This window comes from Chrysochloris asiatica, unplaced genomic scaffold, assembly GCF_000296735.1.
Source record: "Chrysochloris asiatica unplaced genomic scaffold, ChrAsi1.0 scaffold00099, whole genome shotgun sequence".
Taxonomy (NCBI): Eukaryota; Metazoa; Chordata; class Mammalia; order Afrosoricida; family Chrysochloridae; genus Chrysochloris; species Chrysochloris asiatica.
Genome location: NW_006408617.1, coordinates 435158 through 458041, shown reverse-complemented (window position 1 = coordinate 458041; position 22884 = coordinate 435158).

Here is a 22884-nt window from a genome sequence, read left to right as displayed (position 1 = left end):
ACTAAAAGTGCCATGGACTGCCAAATGAACCAATAGATCTGTTTTGGAAGAAGTGCTGCCAGAGTGCTCCTTGGAGACTAGGATGGCCAAACCTCGTCTCTCATACTTCGTACATATTGTCAGGAGGGACCAGTCACTGGAGAAAGATATCATGTTTGGCAAGGTGAAGGGTCAGAGAAAAAGAGGAAGACATCCAACGAGATGGATTAGCCAAGTGGCAGCATTGAAGGACTCAAGTGTGGCTACAATAGTGAGGTTGGCCCAGGATTGGGCAATGTTTCTTACAGTTGTGCATAAGGTCGTTGAGTCAGTGCCAAATTGATGGCACCTAACAACATCAATAGCATTGTGAAGAATGAAGTTGAAATCAAAGGAAAAGGAGGAGAAAAATAAAAAAGACTCCTATTCAATTACTAATAGTATTGTAACCACAAGGTCAGCAGTTTGAATCTGCTCCACAGGAGAAAGATGAAGCTTTTTGTTCCAGTAAAGATGTACAGCCTTGGGTCACAATTAGTCAGAACCAATTTAACAACAGACAACTACTATCACCCCCAAGAAATATAATATTTAAGCAATGTACAACTATATTTATCACACATGATTCTGTGATTAAGACTGATAATAAAGATTCTTAAGGGTTCTGTGTGGTCTGGTAAGAAAGGAGGTTCATGGAGGGGTTGGTAACACTGTGAGTTAACTGTACTGAAAGGCATCAAACATAGTGACTACTGATTAAGTTGGTCTACTGCTTTAGCAGTAAACCTCCTTTGAATTTGGTCTTCAGAATTAGTCTGTCATAATCAGCTCTTTATGTTATAAGACCCCCACAGATGGCCTGATAGTCTAGTGATGCAGCAATCAAGCACTCATCTGCTAACCAAAAGGTTAGTAGTTTGAGCCCCTGGGAGAAAGATATGGTAAGTCAGTTTCTATAAAGACGTATAGCCTTGGAAACCTTATTGGGCAGTTTTTCCCTGTTTTTGGAGTCCTGGTGTGGCACTGCAGGATAATTCACTGGACTGCAAAGTCAGTTTGAACTGCAAGGTCAGTGGTTCAAACCCCAGTGGCTCCTCGGAAGCCCTATACAAGGTCACTGTGAGTCAGAACTGACTTGACAGTACTTGACAACAACAACAAACACCCTATCCTATAGGGTTGGTATCAGTGGCAATGACTTTGGTTTTGCATTTTTAAGATGAAAGAAAAAGACCCTTAGAGTGAAAACCGTAAAGCATTGCATCACACCATAAATTTCAGTCTTGCTGTAACTTATGTCTTGGTGGTTTTTCTTCTTTTAAAGAGAAATTGGACATTCTTTGGATGAATTTAGTGAGTGAGATAAAACAGAATTCATTTTTAAAACAAGTCAGAAGTGATAATAAGCTGGATTGTTCAATATTGAAGTCAGAACCCAAAATCGACTTATCAAAGAAGCCTTTTGAAGAGGCACAAGAAGAAATCCTTTCTGCTCCAGAATGAGACCAAGTAACACATTCTGTGGAAAGCTACTCAGCTCCCATATTTCCTGGGAGAACACAGAAGAGAGTCAGTGGGTTGTCTGTTTAAAGTGCATAATATGAGCAAGGAAATGTTGAAAGCTGAAATAAGAATTAGGTTAGTTAGAAAATATTTAAAGTGAGAAGGGATCTCTCCAGGTATCTCCAATTGTACACAGCAAGCACCCCGGCCTCTGTAACAACCTTGAGAAAATCACACACCCCTTCGGGAATTAGAAATCTGGCACCAACCTAAGTAAGCTATCTTGTTTTTTTTTTTGAAAGGGTGTTTTATGTAGTTTTTATAGAAGTTCCAAATTGGTGCTTATAATTTCTACTAAATTTTTTCTCAGGAGAAGAATCATAGTCATGGGAATACTTTGTAGGAGTATTATGGTTTGGTTTTGCTTGCTACATTTTTAAAGGCCTAGAGCAAGACACTACAAGTTCAGAAGGAATGGAAGCCCTCAGCAACATGACAGGACCCATCTCCAGGTTTAGATGTTACTAGACTAACATCTAAAGGAACTTTGAAATATAAAAGCAGCTTCTAACAAGTCTATGTGGAGTCTTAGAAACTTTATATGTGTCATAGGCTTTCAATGAGTGATTTCTCAAAAGTTGACTACCGCACCTTTCTTCTGTGGTGCCTCTAGATGGATTCGAACCACCAAACTTTCACTGAGCAGCGGAGCACATTAACACCATTTGCACCATCAGGTACTTCAAACAGCTTATAATTGTAAGTTGCCGTCAAGTTGATTCTGACTCATGGTGTCCTCGTATGTGGAACAGAATTGGCTCCATACAGTTTCCAGGTTGTAACCTTTCAGAAGCAGATCCCCAGGACTGTAGGCCTGACTTCTAAGGTGCTTCTGGGTAGCTTCAAATCACCAACCTTTTGGCTGCCTGTCCAGTACTTAACCACTTGCGTCATGCTCCTAATTTTAAATGCTACTTCAAACTTACAAAACACTACTTTTGAAAGTGTACAACTTGATTGTGTTAATACTGAGGCTCCTGTAAGCTGGATAAGAAATATTTGTTGAGCATTTACTATGTGCTAGAGTTTTCTCATTACTTAGCTATCTTGGCAAAGAAGTACAACTCGCTGATTCTGAAGAACTAAAACCATGATTGCCATACTTGCACATTTATCCCCACAGCACCTGGCTGAGAACCCAGAGACTTTCTTCTGTCCCTTGGCCCAAGTCCCAGTTCTCTTTTACAACTCCTAGGAAGGTGAATGTCCTTTCTCTACAGCCAAACTTCACGTTCGGTATATTTTGTACTTTGGTTATAGAGGGAGGGAAAGAGTGGAAGATAAGAAGGAACAAAGAGACCAGCATTCTGCTTTTTATCTAGAAGATCAGCTGAAACCTGCTGGTATTTAAAATACCCGTGTCATAGCTTCCTGAATCACAGCAACGTATATATACATATATATATATGTCCAGGTGTGACACTGTGGGTTAATGTGCTGGAGGGCAAAGCTGGTTTGAACTGTAAGGTCAGCGATTCAAGCTCACCTGTTGCTCCTCAGAAACACTGTATGGTGTTGCTATGAGTCAGAATGGACTTGACAGCACTTAACAATAACAATATGTTTATATATATGAAGGATCCCTGGTGGCACTGTTGGTTAGACATTTGGCTGCTAACCTCAAGGTTGTCAGCTCCATGGAAAAAAGATGAGGTTTTCTACTGCCATGAAGATTTGAAGATTTATAGTTTGGGATCTATATAGGGTCATTATGAATCAGAATCAACTCAATGTGGGTCCAGGTTTTGGTTGTATATATATGAAGGGATCTTCAAAAAATTGTTGAAAATGTGTATTATAAAAATCATGCATGGATTTCAGTTTTTTGTGTGTTTTTTGTGTGTTTTATTGCATCAAAATAAGCACATACTAACATGTCTGACTCACCAGTTACTCCTTGGAAACCCTATACAGGGTCACTATAAGTTGGAAACAATTCCTGGCACTTAACAACAACAACAACATGTCTAAACAAGATCTAGTTTGAGACAATAGAAAGCATACGACAGCAGCTTGAAAAGCGACTCATATCAACATGGATTCTGCTAAAATTGAAGCAAGAACAAACATCAAATTTATGGTGAAGCTTGGGTGTAAGAATGGTGACAAAATTGATGCTATATGAAAAGTATGGGTCACTAGTGTGTCACTGGAGGCTGAACACTCGACTGCCAACTTCAGCAGTTCAAACCCACCAGTAACTCTTTAGAAACCCTATACAGGGTTGCTGTGAGTTGAAATTGATTTGAAGCACTTAATGACAACAGCCACAGGTTAAAAGTTTAGGGGGACAATGCTCCAATGAAAGCAGCAGTTTACAAATGAATAGCTTATTTTAAGAAGGGACTAGTTGATGTTTAAAATGAAATCCACAACAGAAGACCATCCACAACAATTTGTGGTAAGAAAAAATATATATAATCTTATTCATGCCCTATTTTGAGAGGACTGATGGTTAGTAGCAGAAAAAATAGTCAAAACCATAGACATCACAGTTGGTTCCGCTTATGCAATTCTGACTGAAAAATTAAAGTTGATCAAACTTCTCACTTACCACATCAGCTGCAGGTAAGAGGGGGCACTCAATGGAAAATTTAAACAAATGGGATCAAGATCCTAAAGAATTGTAACAGGAGATGAAACATGGCTTTACCAGTATACAATCCTGAAGACTAAACATAATCAAAGCAATGAACTATGGTGGAAGTAGTCCAGTCAAAGTAAAAGCAGACCAGTCAAGAGTAATGGTCATGGCAGTGGTGTTAAGGCATTTTTCTTGCTGACTTTCTGGAAGACCAAAGAAAAATAACACCTATTTATGATAATGTTTTGAGAAACCTAACCAAAGTTTTAGCAGAAAAATGACTGGAAGCTTCATCAGAGAGTCCTTCCCCACCACAACAATGTTCCTGCTCAATCTGATCATCAAGCAAGGTCAGTTTTGTCAGAGCCATCCATCTTACAGTCCTGATTTGTCTCTTTCTGACTTCTTTTTGTTTCTAATCTTAAAAAATCTTTAAAGGGTACCTGTTTTTCTTCAGTTATATATTGTAAAAAAACAACAACACTGCATTGTCATGGTTAAATTCCCAGGACCCTCAAGTCTTTAGGGATGGACTAAATGGCTGGTATTACTGCTTACAAAAGTGTCTTGACCTTAATGGAGCTAATGTTGAGAAATAAAGTTTATATTTTTATCTTCTAATTCCAGTTTTTTCCATGAACTTTTTGAAGTTTCCTTCTGTATATACACACACAGAGAATCAGAGTGTGAAAGAAAGATTGATTTTTGAAGAATTAACTCATGTGATTATGGAGGCTAGCAACTTCAAAGTTGTTAGTTCAGGCAAATGGCTAGAGATTGCAGCAGTCTTGTATCTCACAATCAGTAGGTCATGTGGTGAGAGAACAAAAGGAATTCTGGTAAATGTCTACTTATAGTATGGAGTCCCTTAAGGCCCTACCCACATTATGGAGGGTATTCTGTTTTACTTAAGGTCAATTGACTTAACCCTGCACAAATATAACAGTATCTAGACTAGTGTTTGAACAAACAGCTAAGCACCATCGCCTTGCCAAATTGACACATAAAATTAACTATCATGGGCAGAAACACACCTTGAGACATGAGAAAGTCTGAGGGCCGTGAGTGTTGTTCTGGAATACTGACATTCATAGAGAGAAATGTTTCTAGCCATTATATTTGTGTGATACTATTTAAGGTAGTCCCAGGAGAATTTGTCCTAAATGCTAAGAAACACTATAAGAATGAAACAAAACAAAAGAATAAGCACAATTAAATATTCAGATCTCATGACCATCTTTGAGGAATCCAACAAATTTGGACAGTGGTGGGAGAAAGTCTTTTCCTACCTCATTTATAGTAATATGACAGGAACAGGAAGTCATTTTAGGATCCTGCGGGTAGTGTTATGGAGGTAATATTATGGATTGAACTTTCCCTCCTCCCACCCCCCAAAAAAAAAGATATAATGAAGTCCTAAACCCTGTAACTATGAATGTGACCTTGTTTGGAAAAAGGGTTTCTCATTTGTTTCAGTTAAATTGAAGTTATACCATTGGAGGGTGGGTGCTACACCTAATGCCTTCTGAATAGTGTTTTTGAAAAAGTAGAACAGACATAGAAATAGAATCATACACACTGGGAAGAGTCGCTATGTGAGAATCGATCTACAATTCAAGAAACACCATGAAAAGCTGGGGAAACCTACAAGTGACAAGACAAGATCTTGTCTTAGAATCAACACAGAGAGGCTAGCCCTACTGTAGCCCTGTATTTGAAGCCCCCATAACTGTGAGATAATAAGTTTTTATTTTTAAAAACTGCTACTGCTGCATGCTGCTGAGTCAGTTCTGACTTTATAAAGTCTGTGAGGCTGTACATTTGGAGCAGAAGTCGTCATCCTTCTTCGACAAATCTGCCACTGGATACGAAGTACTGACCTCGCAGCTAGCGGTTCAACACATAACTCACTCTGCTACTAGTGCTTCTTGTTATTTAAAACTACTTTGTGGTATTTTTTTTTTATGGATGCCCCAGGAAACAAAGGCAGGAGTAACCAGTAGTAATACCTTAGCTGCTAGACAAGCACTGAGTAACTCTGTATCTCCAGAAACCATGGCCAAAGGAGCTCATTCTCAAAGCTGTGTCACAGGCAAGGAAACACTGTATAAACTCCAAGATTGTCTTTCAAAATAACTCAGTACACTACCTGATTCTTCAAGGACTGTTAGAAGAATTGAACTACAACACCTTAAAGTTCTCTTTCACTTCTATGAGGTATCTGCTATTCCCCATAATCATTTTCTCTTACTTAGAAATAGAAACCCTGATTTGGCTGGACACCTGGAATAAAATTGAACATTTGCCAGGTGTGATCATGTGACTAAGTCTAGACAATAAGTTTACGTGGAAGGGTTGTGTACAACTCATGGGAAATGTCCTCAAACGCGAGTTGGCATGGTTTCTCTGCTCCTTCCTCCTTCCTGCTGGCAACAAGACAGATGATTTGGCTAGGGCACAAACAGCCCTTTTGGATCACGAGAAAGCATGCTAAGGGTGGTGAAACAATGAGAGACAAGGAGCCCAAGTCTTTGATGATCATGGAGATTCCACAACAGTGATGAACTATCTACTTCTGGACTTTGTTAGAGAATGAGAAACAGTCTTCTATTTTATATAAACTGCTATTATTTGGAAGTTGTTTTTGCTGTTACTTGCCTTTAAATATAATCTGACTTAATTCAAGGTCAAATTCCTTACATTCCATAGCTACACTAAACACCAACCAAATCAAACCAACTGACATCAAGTAGGTTCTGACTCAATGATTTTATACAAAGTTTGCAAGAATGTAAATCTCTACAGGAGCAGCCAGCCTCATTTTTCTTCCTCCAAGTGTCTTGTGGGTTTGAACCATCAATCTTGAGGTCAGCAGCCCAACACTTAACCCATAGGGCCACATCTACACTAGAGTCTCCTTTTCTAAAATTCTCTAGGAAAACTCCTTCCCTCTTACAGTCTTCAGGATTTCAGCCCCAAGGAACTTTTAGTTTCCAAGATAAAAACATCTCCCTTCCTCCTTACTGACAGGCCTCTTATCATCCTGCCAGCTACTTTCCTGTCTGACCTCATTCTTTGAAATCTGTATACTGGTGAGCAATGGCAGGACCTCTTAGGAAGACAGTGAGGAGAGAAGCCAAATAATCACTGCCAGACTTCTTTTTTAGGAGGAAAGGACCACAGACAGAAATCTACAGGAAGACTCAGAGACGAAAAACTTTTTCTATATCACATAATTTTTGGGAAGTAAAATATTTAACATTTAGACTAAGATGACTGTCATGGATTTAATTATTGTTGTTGTTATGTGCCGTGGAAGTGGTTCCAACCCATAGCGACCCTGTACAGGGTTTCCGAGGCTGTAAATATTTATGGGAGCGGAAAGCCGCATCTTTCTCCCGCGGAACAGCTGGTAGTTTCTAACTGCTGATTGTGAGATTAACAGCCCAATTCATAACCATTACACTACCTGAGTTCCTTCATATCTCAGATGAATTGGTGAATGGAGATGAACAGGTATCAGGACAGTAGCCGTCACAGAGAAAGCTGAGACTGTAGCCAGCAGCTATACCAGGACATCAACAATGGTTTCCTTGGCTGTGGAGGAGAACTCTCCTGCATCAGATTTCACTGAAAGATTTAGAATTTGTTTGAGAGGTGGGGTACAGGAGCGTAAGAATCCCAGAAATCCCAATGGGTAGGACATAACTTGGCCATCCTTTCCAAAACTGGCATGGCCTGAGAAAGTACAGTTTATATTTCACTCGCACAATAGACTGATTCTACTTGTCATAACAGGTGCTTTCTTGCCAAAAGCATCTTTAAGTTACTAACAAACATGTGGCCTACTTATAAAGACTTAGAGCTACTTGAGTTTTCCCATATCTTGTTATCAATAGAAGCATTGTTAGTTACTGGAAGAAAATAAAAGGAAGCATTTAGGATCTACAAAGAAACAAAAATGTGTCAATTATATTGATTTTTTTAAGGGAAATCACTTTTTTATTGGAGACCCTATACAGGGTCGCTACGAGTTGGAGCCAACTTGATGGCTCTTAACACTTAACAACAACTATGATTTTAATAACTGACTTTAAAGTTTATAAAAATATCATTTCCTTTTAAATATCACAAACATATAAAGGTGATACTATACTAGCATTATATGGTAGTGAATGTTATTTGTTATTAGTTATGTGATTTAGTATACTTAACGTTGTTGTTGTTGTTGTTATGAGCCATTGAGTCTGTTCTGATCCATAGAGACCCTGTATAGAGTTTCCAAGGAGCAGCTGGTGAGCTTGAACCGCCGGTCTTGTGGTTTAAGCCGACTTTGCAGTCCATTGCACTAACCTACAGCACTACACCAGGATTCCATACAGAACATTAGTATATACTTTTCCCTGCATATTATTTAGACATCTATGAAAATCTGACTTTAAGAAACTATAAATAAAACAAATTTGTTCTCACACACACACACAAATCTAATTTCCTATAAGACATTTATCAAACTTTTAAAGTAAACTGTGTGGAAAACTATTGCACAGATGATGTGAGAAGCTGTGGAGAACAATCACGGTATATTCTGGTGTCTTTTGTGTATCAAAGGAGCTTTGGTGGCACCATTGGTTAAGCATTGGCTACTACTCTCAAGGTCAGCAGTTCAAACCCACCAGTTGCATCACAATAGAAAGACAAAGCTTTTTGCTCCCATCAAGATTTACAGTCTTGGAAACCCCAGATAGAATCACTATCAGTCAGAATGGAGTCCTGGTATGGCTCTGTAGAATAAATACTGGACTGCTAACTGCTAAGGTGGCAGTTCAAACCTTGGAACCCCTATACAAGGTTGCTATGAGTCAGAACTGACTCGATGCCATGTAACAACAGGGGATTTTCTGGACAAAGGAGGAGAGAAGGAGAGTGTGATCATTCCTTTCTTTCCAGGATGCTCTCTGTAAACTCATTTAAGCTCTGTTCTCCTAAGCAGGAGGCCCAGAGTGTAGCTATTTGCCTCAATCAAACATTGCAAACTTAACAACAACAACAGCAATTAACTACAGCTGCATTTGGCTTGAGGCGTCCTGGTGTGGCATTATAGGATAAGCACTGGATCGAAAGGTCAGTGGTTTAAACTCACAAGCCACACCTTGTAAACTCTATACAGGGTCACTATGAGTCAGAACCGACTCGAGGACACTTAGCAACAACAATAACATATGAGTGGGATCCTGTTGTAGCATTGTAGGATAAGCACTGGACTGCAAACACAAGGTTGGTGATTCAAATCCACCAGTAACTCCTTAGAAACCCTATACAAGGTTGTTATGAGGCATTTAGCAATAACAACAACACAAACGACTGAGTGTGGATAAATCTTAGAAACACAATGAGTGGAATAATTTAGTCCCTGAAACCCAAGTAAATTACAGTATCATTTATGTCAAGCTCAAAAACAAGTAGAACTATGTTATTAGCATTTATATGAATAAATGTGAACACTGTGAGAGATAGTCATTAGCTTTATCTTAATTTGTTATTTATATAGAACTCAACAACTTCAGCATACTTTTAAAATAATATCTTCTTAATTTTATGCTATCTTGAAACATGAAACAATATTGAGCCTTCCGAGGTGGAAAACAGAAGTTAACCTTGAGATTCATCATTCTTTGCTCACTATATAAAACCAGTCACTCAATCAGGTCATTTTTCCTTTGGATTTATCTCTTGATCTGGCCCCAGTCTTCATCTAAATTCCCGCTTCCCACTGTCTTTGATCGTATCTTTAACTTGGAATTCTGGATATTTAATAGTCCTAATTTACCTTCCTAGTTTATACTGTTCACAGAGTGTTTTGCTGTGAGTTATCTAGATTAACTTTTTTTTTTTTAATTTAAAAGATCAATCTCAAACAAATTTAGTAAGAGTATAATTGATTTATCAAATATTCTGAACTTCAAACAGACGTAAAAGCTGAACCATTTTTGTTTTGCTGTCCTCTCCATTTTCTTCAGTTTTTCTAGGCTATGCTTTCCTAATCTGTTTCTTGCAAATTACTTCCAGTCCTGCTTGTTTTCATCTAGTTGGAACTTCATTCTTATAGAATTCTCTCCCAGCCCCACTCCCCAGCTCATGATGCTTGATTCAGGGCCTGAAACCTATGGGGCAGAAGAGATGTGGTCCTCAATTTAGTTTAGTTGCTTCGTTTCTCAGGGGAGTGTGGGTGGTTGGGGGAGTTGGTAGTTTGGAAAGAGACAATTGTCTTGTACTTAATGGGGGCTGCTATGTTTCTTTCTTAGCTAGACCAGGTATTTGTCTACTCCCCCTATGTGACAGGAGTCCAGATGTTGGCTCTCTTGGGAGTGTGTCCTTGTGGGACGGTACACTTCGCCTCAGTTCTGGGGATAGTTCAGCTGCTTTAGCTTGGCCTTTTCCAATCCCCACATTCACTTGAATGCTGGTATCAGTTTACACTGGCTCCTGAAGACAATTGTTAAATTTTCAGAAACTTTACAAGCCCTCGTTAAATCATTGCTGTTATTGTTGTTCAGTTCCATTGAGTCAGTTCCAACTCATAGCAATCCTGTGTGGGGTTTCCAAGTACTGACTAGTGGGTTTGAACTGTTGGCCTTGTGGTTAGCAGTCAAGTGTTTATCCTAAAAATCAACCATGCTGGGAGAATTTACACTACCAAAATTAAGAAACACTACAGAATCAGTTCCTTTTTCCTCCTTTTTTTTTCCTTTTAGAGAACTGGTTGTTAATAAATTGCCAGTACTCATCACTGTTCCCATGACCTACCCCACAGCTTGTTATTTTTTTTTTAAACTTTTTATTGTTAATTGAGTGAAGATGTACAGAACAGATCATCAGTTGTATATCCAACAAAGCACACACTTTCTTTCATCTCAATGGTTTCAATCCCCTTCATGAAACAAGAGTTATCCCACTGCCTCTCTGTGATTCCTATTTCCATTCTACCGTCTTTCCCAACCTCTCTGAACTTTGTCCCCAGATAAATATTGCCCTTTTGATCTTGGATGGTTAACCATTCGATGATAAACAGTCCTTGCTAGTATTTTTGCATATACGTATACACTGCTTGGTTGAAAACTGGGCCACAAACTTGGGTTCTGTTCCAGACCTAACGAGTGGCCGAGAACCAATCTTGGGTTCCCCAGTCTTATTCTGACCAGTAAGCCTGGTCTTTTTCATAATTTTGAGTTTTCCCTCATCTCTATCTGGGAACTTCTGAGCAGTTGATAGTGGTAGTCTGATACGATCTAGTTATTTTGATCTCAGAGTCATAAAGACTGATGTTCAGATGTTCTATTAGCCCATTGGACTAATTGATTCCAAGCATCTTCAAATTTTCAACAGTCTTCTTTCTTCTGCACATGGAGGAACAAATAGTTGCACCTTAGAAGTCCACTCATGAGCTTTTAAGATCCCAGTTGCTACTCATCAAAATAGCACGTAGAACATTGTCTTTGTGGACTATGTTATGCCAGTTGATCATGGTGTCCCATGAGACTATGATCCTGAGCCCCCAGATTCAGCAACTGGTTTTCTCAAGGTGTCCAAGAAGTAGTCATCATTTTGTCTCCTGTATGCTCCATCAGGAACTGTAAGATAAACAATGGACTACTCACCAAAAGGTTAGCAGTTTAAACTTACCAGCAGCTCCTCAGAAACCCTATACAGGATCATTATGAGTCAGAATCAACTAGTGGGCACTTAACAACAACAATATGCTCCAACACATTATACTTGTAGCAAAGGTAAATATCCATGTACAAACAGCCTTTGTCAAACCCTTATATATTTGTGGCTATACTCCCAGTCTCCCTCCCATACCTGTTCAGCACCCCATAGTCTCTTGCTGCTAGAGTTTCTTCATCCAAAGAACAGCCCTTTAGGGTAAGGTGCTAACAAAATGACTGAAGCCTGGTAACTGCACAGGAATCCAAGTCACCAAGAGAAAACTCATGCATCATTGCCACTCCAAAGGGTGAGTATCAACCATTCTTTGCTAACTTTTCACTCTACCCTTGAACCTCTCTCCAACTCTCTGCTCAAATAGGAATTCTAAAAGTCCAGTAAATCTACTGCCTAAGTGGGTATCCAGGTCAGGAAATAAATATTGATCTTCCCTCTTAAGGTGCACTTAATCTCTTGTAACAATTTCCTTGAACTCCCTTTCATAAACTCGACAAAAATGAAAATATTCAAAACATAGGTGAACTGGAAGAGGCAGAGGGATCAGTACAAAATTGATGGCATTTAAAAAATATTATGTATGCCATTGTACTTTGACAAAAATATACTGCAATATATGAGAAAGGATACTAAGTACAAGTATTGAATTTCCATACAACTTCCAAATAATATTTTTTGAATTTTTAAGTAAGAAACTTGAGCTTGCTTCTTTGAACATAATCTTTATATCAGATTTAAAAAATAAAATAGCTAAAAGTTTTTAAGTTAGACTTTTCAAATAATAGTAACCATTATTTTTTATTTCTAAATCACATTAATATGTTATATTTTATGTTTCTAATAAGTTATTTTTATTGAGAAAGACTGATGTGCTTCGGGGGAATGGTAAACCACAGTATATCTAAAAGTCGTCCCTATCACAAGTTTTATTTCTATGCATACTCTGAATTTTTTTTTATATAGAAATGACAAATATATCATTAAATGCCTAATGAATTTGTATAGAGTGAATACATCTATGTTATAAGCAGCAAGATTAAAAAAACATCATTAGCACTCCACCTTGTATCTCCTCATAATCACCTCCCTCCCAGGATAATAATTATCCTGACATCTAACCTCATGAGTTTGCTATGTGTGATTATGCTATTTTGACAGCTTTGGTGGTGGTGGTGGTTTGTGTTCTGTTCCAACTCACAGCAACCCTGTATAGGGTTTCTGAGGTTGTAAATCTTTACAGGAGCAGAAAATCTTATCTTTCTCCTATGGAGTGGCGGGTAGATTTGAACTGCTGACCTTACAGTTTGCAGCCCAACTTGTAATCCATAACTCTACCAGGCTCCTTATTTTACAGCCTTGGTGGTGGTAATGGTGATGGTGGTGTGCCTTGGAATTGGTTCCAACTCATGGCAACCCTGCATAGGGTTTCAAGTCTGTAAATCTTTATGGGAGCAGAAAGCCTCATCTTTCTCCTGCAGAACAGTTGATAGTTTCAAACTGCTGACCCTGAGATTAGCAGCTTGACTCATAACCACTACACTAACAGAGCTTCTTATTTTACAGCCTTACTGAGATGTAATTCACATACCGTACAAGTCCCTATTCAAAGTGTACAATTCACTTTTTTGTGTGTATCTAACATTTTCATGAATTGTGCAATTATGACTACAATCTAATTTTAAGGTATTCTTATCACTTCAAAAAGAAGTGATTCTTTTCCATACTAATTATGAGTTACTCTCAAGCCAACTAACACCCCTAGGTCTGAATAAAAATTTTAGGTCATCATCTACTCATGTTCTTGGTATTCAACGTAAAATATATATATATATTCATTTAGTTAGATAATAAAACATTTAAAACCATCGATATTGTTGTTGTTAGGTTCCATCGTATCAGTTCCAATTCATAGTGACCCTGTACAAAGCACATCCTTACAATTTTTAGTATATGTATCTGTGATTCCATCACTTTCTTGCCTGCATGGTTTCTACAGAGAAATCTGAGATTAGTCTTATTGTTTCTCCTTTGTAGGTAACTTTCATTTTTTCTGAATTGATTTCAAGATTGTTTACTTGTCTTTGATTTAGGGAAGTTTGATTATGATTATGTCTTTGTGATTTTCTTTTGGGATCTATCTTTTTGGGGATCTACCAGCTTCTTTTATGCTTATCTTATCATCTTTCATGTTAGGGAAGTTTTCTTCTAACAAGTATTTGACAAATTTCTTTATGCGTGCCTTTTCCTGTTCTTGAATTCCAATCACCTGTAAGTTAATTATTCTCATGGTGTCCCACATAACTCTTAGGCTTTCTTTGGATTTCTTCAATTGTTTTTCTAGCATACTAGTATTAAGAGAGTTCTCTTCAAGCTCACTAATTTGGACTTCCATTTTTTCACATCTATTCCTTTGTCCTTTCAATGTATTGTCCATTTCTGAGATATTAGCATTAATCTTCTGAATTTCTAATTGCAGGGTTTATATTGTTTCTAAATTTGCATTTATTTTGTCTATTGATTCTTGTACTGTTTTCCTGAATTCTTCGAAACTCTTTGTTGTGTTTTCCTTGATATTTCTATCAATCCTTTTGAGGTATCTAATTATCATTCTTCTTAATTCGTTTTCAGTTAGATTTATTACCTTTCTTCATCAGAAATGACTTCTGGCTCTGCATCTTGGTCACTTGAGTCATTTTATCTTGTTTCTTCGTGTGAGCTTGTCTGTTGCCTCTGGAGCATTGTGGGATTATTTGTAAAAACCAACAGTGCAGTTTTTTTTTTTTTTTACCTGGAGGGGAGTAATCTCTGGAGGGCTCAATTCAAGGAGTTCATGAGGAGATGAGGAATATGATACCATTCCTCTTCATTTGTCAGATTAAAAATTACCAATATCAGTCCTTTTCAGCTCACCAGTACCTAGGATACAGATGTTTATGCATTCCATTTTATTTTTGACAATTTCCAATTTTCCTATATTTATACTTCATACATTCCATGTTCTGGTTATTAGTGAATGTTGATAGCTGTTTCTCCTCATTTTGAGTTAAGCCGCATCAACAAATGAAGATCCTGAGGGCTTTAATCCATTTCTGCTTTCACAGTCAACTCTTACCTAGTCACATTTTGAATGCCTTACAACCTGAGAGACTCATCTATCTGATAATATTCCACACTATTTATAAGAATTTCAGTGGCTAAACATCAGACCACCACTCATCTGTCAGTTTGTTATACTGTGGTGGCTTGTGTGTTGCTGTGATTCTGGAAGCTATGCCATGGATATTAAACACCAGCAGGGTCACCCACAGTGGAAAAGTTTCAGATGAGCTGAAAGGTGTGTGACAGGGTTGTATTCTTTCACCATACTTGTTCAAACTGTATGCTGAGCAAATAATCCAAGAAGCTGGGTTCTATGACGAAAAACATGGTATTGGAAGAAGAAAGGATAGGAAAGAGAGACGAACTACTTCTGAATATTTATTCACTGAAAACCTTATCATAGCAGTGAAACACTATCCGCTATATTCCCAGAAAATTAACCCCTCAGGCTAGAAGCTGCCTCCTCAAAGTAGAGTTGACTGTGATGACGTGAGTGACATAAAGCCCTCGAGACCTTCATTTGCTGATGGGACACAACTCAAAATGAAGAGGAATAGCTGTAAACATCCATTAATAATAGAAATGTGGAATGTACAAAGTATGAATCTAGGAAAATTGGAAATTATCAAAAATGAAATGGACCACATAAACATCAATATCATAGGCATTAGTGAGCTGAAACGGACTGGTATTAGCCATTTTGAATTTGAAAATCCCATGGTTTACTATGCCGGGAATGACACATTGAGGAGAAATGGCATCATGTTCATCATCAGAAAGAACATACCAAGATCTGTCATGAGGTACAATGCTGTGACAGGATAATATCCATGCACCTACAGGGATGACCAGTTAATTAATACCACTATTACTCAAATTTATGCACCAACCAACCACTAAAGCCAGTGAGGATGAAATTGAAGAATTCTACCAACTTCTTCAGTCTGAATTTTATCTTTCTTCAGTCAGAAATTGACCAAGCATGCAATCAAGATATATTGAAAATCACTGGTAATTGGAATGCAAAGGTTGGAAGCAAAGAGGCAGGATCAGTAGTTGGAAAATACGGCCTTGGTGATAGAAATAATGCTGGAGCTGGCATGATAGAATTCTGCAAGACCAATGATTTGTTCATTTCAAATACCTTTTTTAAACAGCATAAGAGATGATGATGCACATGGACTTCACCAGGTGGAACACATAGAAATCAAATTGATGGCATTTGTGGAAAGAGACAGTGGAAAACCTCCATGTCATCAGTCAAAACAATGCCAGGGGCAGATTGTAGAACAGACCACCAATTGCTCATATGCAAATTCAGACTGAAGTTGTCTACGAAAGCCAAAATATGACCTTGAATATATCACACCTGAATTTAGAGATCATCTGAAGAAAAGATTTGATACATTATACACTAAAGACTGAAGATCAGAAGAGTTGTGGGATGACATCAAGAACATTATACAGGAAGAAAGCAAATGGCCATTAAGAAGAGAAGAAAGAAGGAAAAGATCAAAATGGATGTCAGAGGAGACACTGAAACTTGTTCTCCTGCACAGAGATGCTAAAGCAAATGGAAGAAATGAGGAGGTATAAAGCTGAACAGAAAATGTCAAAAGTCAGCTCGAGAAGTAAAGTCAAATATTATAATGAAATATGCAAAGATCTGGAATTAAGAAACCAAAAGGGAAGAACACACTCAACATTTCTCAAGCTGAGGGAACTAAAGAAAAATTCAAACCTCGACTTTTGTTATTGAAGGGTTGTCTGGGGCAATGATGCAGATAGCATCAAAAGAAGATGGAAGGAATACACAAAGTCACTGTACCAAAAGGAAATGGTCAATATTCAACCATTTCAAGAGGTTACATATGATCAAGTGTCAGTGGTCCTGAAGGAAGAAGCCCAAGGTACAATGAAGGCATTGGCAAAGAACAAGGCACCAGGAATGGATGGTGTACAAATTGAAATATTTCAAGAAAGGGAGGCAGCACAGGAGGCACTTACTCATCTAGCCAAGAAATCTGGCTAACTGATTCAAAGAGAACTCTATTTGTGCCCATTCCAAAGAGAGGTGACCCAATGGAATGAGGAAATCATCAGACAATATCACTGATATGTCATGCGAGTAAAGTTTTACTAAAGGTAATACAGAAACGGCTGAAATCATACATTGACATAGAACTTCCAGAGGTTTAAGTAGGTTTCAGAAGATGATGTGGAATGAAGGATATCAATGTTGCTTCAGATGAATCTTGGTTGAAAGCAGACAATACCACAAAGATGTTTAGCTATGCTTTATTGACTTTTCAAAAGCTTTCAGTTGTGTGGATCATTACAAGTTATGGACAATATTTTGAAGTATGAGTATTCTGGAACACTTAATTGTGCTCATGAGGAACATGTACATACACCACGAGGCAGTTTTTTGAGCACCGAATGGTTTAAAATTAGGAAACATGATGTGGCAGGGTTGTATTCTTTCACTATACTTGTTCAAACTGTATGCTGAGCAAATAATCCAAGAAGCTGGGTTATATGACGAAAAACATGGTATCAGAATTGGAGGAAGACCCATTAACAACCTGAGATATGCAGATGATACAACCTTGCTTGTTGAAAGTAAAGAGAACTTAAAATACTTACCGATGAAGATATCAAAAAACCACAGCCTTCAATATGGGTTGCATATCGATATAAAGAAAACTAAAATCTTCACCACTGGACCAATAAACAACATTCTTATTAATGGAAAAAAGATTGAAGTTGTCAAAGACTTCATTTTTCTCGGATCAACCATCAACACTCATGGAAGCTGCTGTCAAGAAATCAAATGACATATTGCATTAAGCAAATCTGCTGCACAAGACCTTTTTTAATTGTTGAGGAGCAAAGATGTCAGTTTGAGGACTAAGGTGCGCCTGACTCAAGCCATGGTATTTTCAATAACCTCATATGCATGTGAAAGTTGGACAATGAATAAGGAAGACCGTAGATGAATTCATGCATTTGAATTATGGTGTTGGAGGAGAATATTGAAAGTGCCATGGATTGCCAAAAGAACAAATAGATCTATGTTGGTTGATATACAGCCAGAGTGCTCCTTGGAAGCCAGGATGGCCAGACTTTGTTTCTCATACTTCAGACATTGTATCAGGAGGAACCAGTCACTGGAGAAGGATATCATGTTTGATAAAGTGAGGGTCAGAGAAAAAGAGGAAGACCCCAGCAAGATGGATTGGCAAAGTGGCAGCATAAATAGGCTCAATCAAGCACAGCAATGATTGTGAGGTTGGCCCCGGACCAAACAGTGTTTCGTTCTGTTGTGCATAGGGTTGCTATGAGTTGGTACCAACCTAATGGCACCTAACAACAACAACAAAACATTCAGAAGTAGTCTGCCTTTCCTTCTTCCCAGTCTGTCTTTGTCTGGAAGCTTAGCTTAAACTTGTCCCTCAATGGTGACCCTGCTGGTATTTAAAATACCAGCAGCATAGTAACTTGAAAGCCCCCACAATATGACAAACTGACAGACAAACAATGGGAAACCACTGATAACTATTCAAAAATTTCCAAATGATTAAACTATAAAACAGAGACTTCAACACACAGCCCCTTTTCAAAAGCAAATGCAATATTAAAATTTTCTATGAAAATATTTTCTAGATGAAAGAGGTAAACTAATTTGAACAGCAAAAAAGAAACATAAGAACTGAATCATCAAAATGTACAAAGTATTGTAGACATATTGAACTTTTAATGATTAATGAAATTATCTCTTGTTTTTCATTGACTTTTTTCAGCACACCATTCTTCACATTAAATTAGAATTAATATGAATTTTAGAGTTCATATAGTTGTTTGTTTTTATATATTACATAATTACTTTGTTGTTGTTAAGTGCAGTTGAGTTGGTTCTGACTCATAGTTACCCCGTACAGGGTTTCCAAGAAACAAATGGTGGGTTTGAGCCACCAGTGTTTAGCTTATCGTGCCATGTTGTACAAAAATCATAAAAGAAGATTCTACATAACTACTTAAAATTGGTACATATATGATACAAATTGCAATAAAAATAATTTAAGACAACAGTGAAAAGGTTTCCTTAAAATATTCCATCTAAAAAGGGAATTTGAGAAACACTGCTTTATTCTGTCACCCGTTTCCTTCTGCTTAAAAACTCCATCTCAGTATTTTATTGGTTTTGGATTAAGTTCAAACACCTCTGTAGGAAACACAAAGCCCTTCACAATTCACTCCAGATGTCATGATTTCTTCTTTTCTTTCATCAGCTTGCCCTATGCTTCAGCTACCCCTCTCGTTCCTTTTCTCGTCCCGTCAGGAATTCCTACCCAACTCAAGTCAAGTATCACTCCGCTGTGAAATCTTTCTGGATTCCCTATAAGATTCCATCCTCTGTGTTCCCAGCAATGTTTCAATCAGGGTTTATGCTAGAAAAAAATGATGCATTCAGGTGGGTAATTTGAGCATATTACCTGAAAGGAGTTGTGACTTTTGGCCAACAGACGCAGGCAGCTCACAGCAGAAGGATCTGGGGGACTATATACCTCAACCTCACACTTCTCCCACTGTCGGAGGAACTGACTACTGGAGGAACCGACTACTCCCACTGACTACTGGAGGAACCAACAAAAATCAAAGGGCAGGGGAACCTGTTGATATTGTCCATATAGATTTACTTCCTCGGGGAAAAGAGCAAGGTAAAGAAAGGTGAAGGGTAGATACAGGTGTATGCAGGATATTGGGCAAAGAGAAGAGACCCCAGCTTTTATTTATACTTTAAATCCTTTGTATTGCTAAAATCTGTTTTCTCACTGGACAATTAACCTGTCATCAGTATCTTCATATTCTCTGCACTTGCCAAAGACTTTGGACTAACTTAATCTCAGAATAAGTGTTTATTAAATTAGTGAATCAATTAGGGATTGGCATGACTAAGCATAACCAGTGTTACTTGCATTTTCTTAGCATTTCTGTGCAGTGGTTTCATTTCTATCATTTGGAACCCAATCCATTTTTCTTCTGCAATAAATTCTTATGATTTGTTTTTTCCTAAGCAAAGCAGCTGTTTATATTATGTTAGTGGTTTACTTGATTTCCGTTATTGAAATTTTAGTTCTTTAGACCAGTTAAGATTATATCTTATAAGAAGCCTTCCATGTTTTAATTTTCTGAACATAATTGTGAGGCAATGTAAGCTCTAAAATAGGACAATTTTGTGTCATATGATATAAAAATTTCCCTTCCATTTGGTAATGATTTTCTAAATTATTTTGCACTATTTATATGTATCATGCCAATCAAATGTATTCTATATAAGAGATCAATAGAGGAATGGTGCATTTATAAACCTTCCAGTTTCCTTGAATGATTTTTAGTATTCTGTAACACTTTTTTGTAATTAAGATTTAAATACCCAATCCCTCAAGACTTGCCATACAGAGAGCTGTCAATCAAGGAATTGGCAGGCTCTATGAACCGCATGATGAAATCTTTATTATCCCTACTCTCTGATGCCTTCAAGACCAGCTTTTGCGAGCTGATCCTTCATTTCACATGTCTTAGAACTCACTCACACTTCTCATGCCTGGAAATGTAACACGCAAAGTGACAACGTAATCCACAGCTAATAAGTTAGCGGCTATAAAAATGAACATCCACATTAACTTGCCAAGCATGGAGGAAGGAGGTGTTACACTCTACTCATGTATATGTCTGCCAGGGCAATAGTACATATGCCTTTGGAGATGCTTCTAAGTTATGCAGAGAAGCCGACAATAATTCGTGAACTTTGTTGTCAGGATCCAATTTCATTTAAGAGCCAAACCAACAGCATCAAAACACTTGGCCACGATCAGTCACAATCCAGCAGGCAAAGAAAACACGCAGAACTAGCCCTTGGGTTGGGAATTTTATGAAAAGGAGGCTATCTATGTCCTAGTTTAGAATATGATTTCATTGGGAAAATAATGACCATGGAGACATTCTTAGATCTGCATATACTGTGATTCATTATATGTAAAGCAAAGTAAAACAAATAGCTATTATCAGTTTTAAAAAATAAATCTACCAAGCATAAAATATACCTCTAGTATAATTATTTGTTTATATTCAGAATTTAAAATTTTAAGCTTTTATCCAATTAATGGTTAAACAATAGATTATACAATTTAATAGCAGCCAAAATTTGAACCTCATGCTATGAAAATAAACTCTGCCTGGTGTGGTGCTGCAGGATAATGCACTGAACCAGAAGGTCAGTTTGAACTGCAAGGTTGGCAGTTCAAACTCACCAGCCACTCTTTGGAAACCCTATACAGGGTCATGACTATGATTTGGAACCTGCTCCACAGCACTTAACAACAACAATTAAAATCTTATGTTAAATTTACTTATCCACACAGCAATCATTTATGCTTTAAACATTTATAAATTCGTGACATACACATATTCTTTAAATATATTGTACTTATGAATAGTGTTTCTAATAAATATCAGTTTTGTTACCTTCTTCTCAATATGTGTTTTAAGGTCATGTACTTTTATGATCACATAGAGTGTGGAAGGAGCATCTTGAGCCCACTGGTAAGGTGAGCAGAGAATTATGTTAAATGGAAGCTTCATGTAGGGAGGCAGGAGTCCTCGTATGGTACTGTAGGAAAAGCACTGGACTGCTAACTGAAAGGTCAGTGGATCAAACCCACCAGCCGCTCCTTGGAAACCTTGTATAGAGTCACTATGAATCTAAAAGTAATTGATGGCACTTAACAACAACAACAACAACATAGTACTTAAAGTTTCTATGAGTTGGAACCGACTCCATGACACTTAACAACAAACCCAGAAATCTAATACAAGGGAACAAATAGACACACTCACACCTATGTTTATTGCAGCACTCTTCACAATAGCAAAAAAGAAAAAACCTAAGTGTCTAGAAGCAGATGAATGGATAAACAAAGTGTGGTGAATACATAAAATGGAATGCTACAGAATCATGGAATAATGATAAGGTCTTTTTGCAGTAGATTTTCCCAATACGATGTGTCATTGATTTCTTGACTGCTACTTCCATCAGTGCTGATTACAGATTCAAGTAAAATAATATCCTTGACAACTTCAATGTTTTCTCCATTTATGATGGTATTATTTACTGGAACATTGTATGTATTTCGGCTTTCTTTACATTGAGCTGAATTCATACTGAAGGCTATAGTCTTTGATTTTTTTCACCATTCCTTTCAGCAAGCATCTCTGTTGTCTGCATATTTCAAGTTGTTAACGAACCTTCCTCCAATCCTGATGCTATATTCTTTTTCATATGATTTGGTTTATTAAAATATTTGCTTAGCATACAGATCAAATAAGTATGGTGAAAGGATGTAATTCTGATACACATTTTTCATGATTTTAAACCATGAAATTGATGGAACAGACCATCAATTATTCATATGCAAATTCAAACGGAAGCTGAAGAAAATTAAAACACGTCCACGAGAACCAAAATATGACCTTGAATATATCCCACCTGAATTTAGAGATCATCTGAAGAACAGACTTGATACATTAAACACTAAAGACCGAAAACCAGAAGAGTTATGGAATGATATCAAGATCATCATACATGAAGAAAGCAAGAAGTCATTGAGAAGAAAAGAAAGAAGGAAAAGGTCAAAATGGATGTCAGAAGAGACTCTGAAACTTGCTCTCCAGAGTAGAGATTGTAAAGCAAATGGAAGAAATGAGGAGGTCCAAGAGCTGAACAGAAAATTTCAAAGATCAGCTCTAGAAGATAAAGCCAAATATTACAATAAAATGTGCAAAGATCTGGAATCAAAAAACCAAAAAGGAAGAACACGGTCAGCATTTCTCAAGCTGGGGGAACTGAAGAAAAAATTCAAGCCTCGACTTTC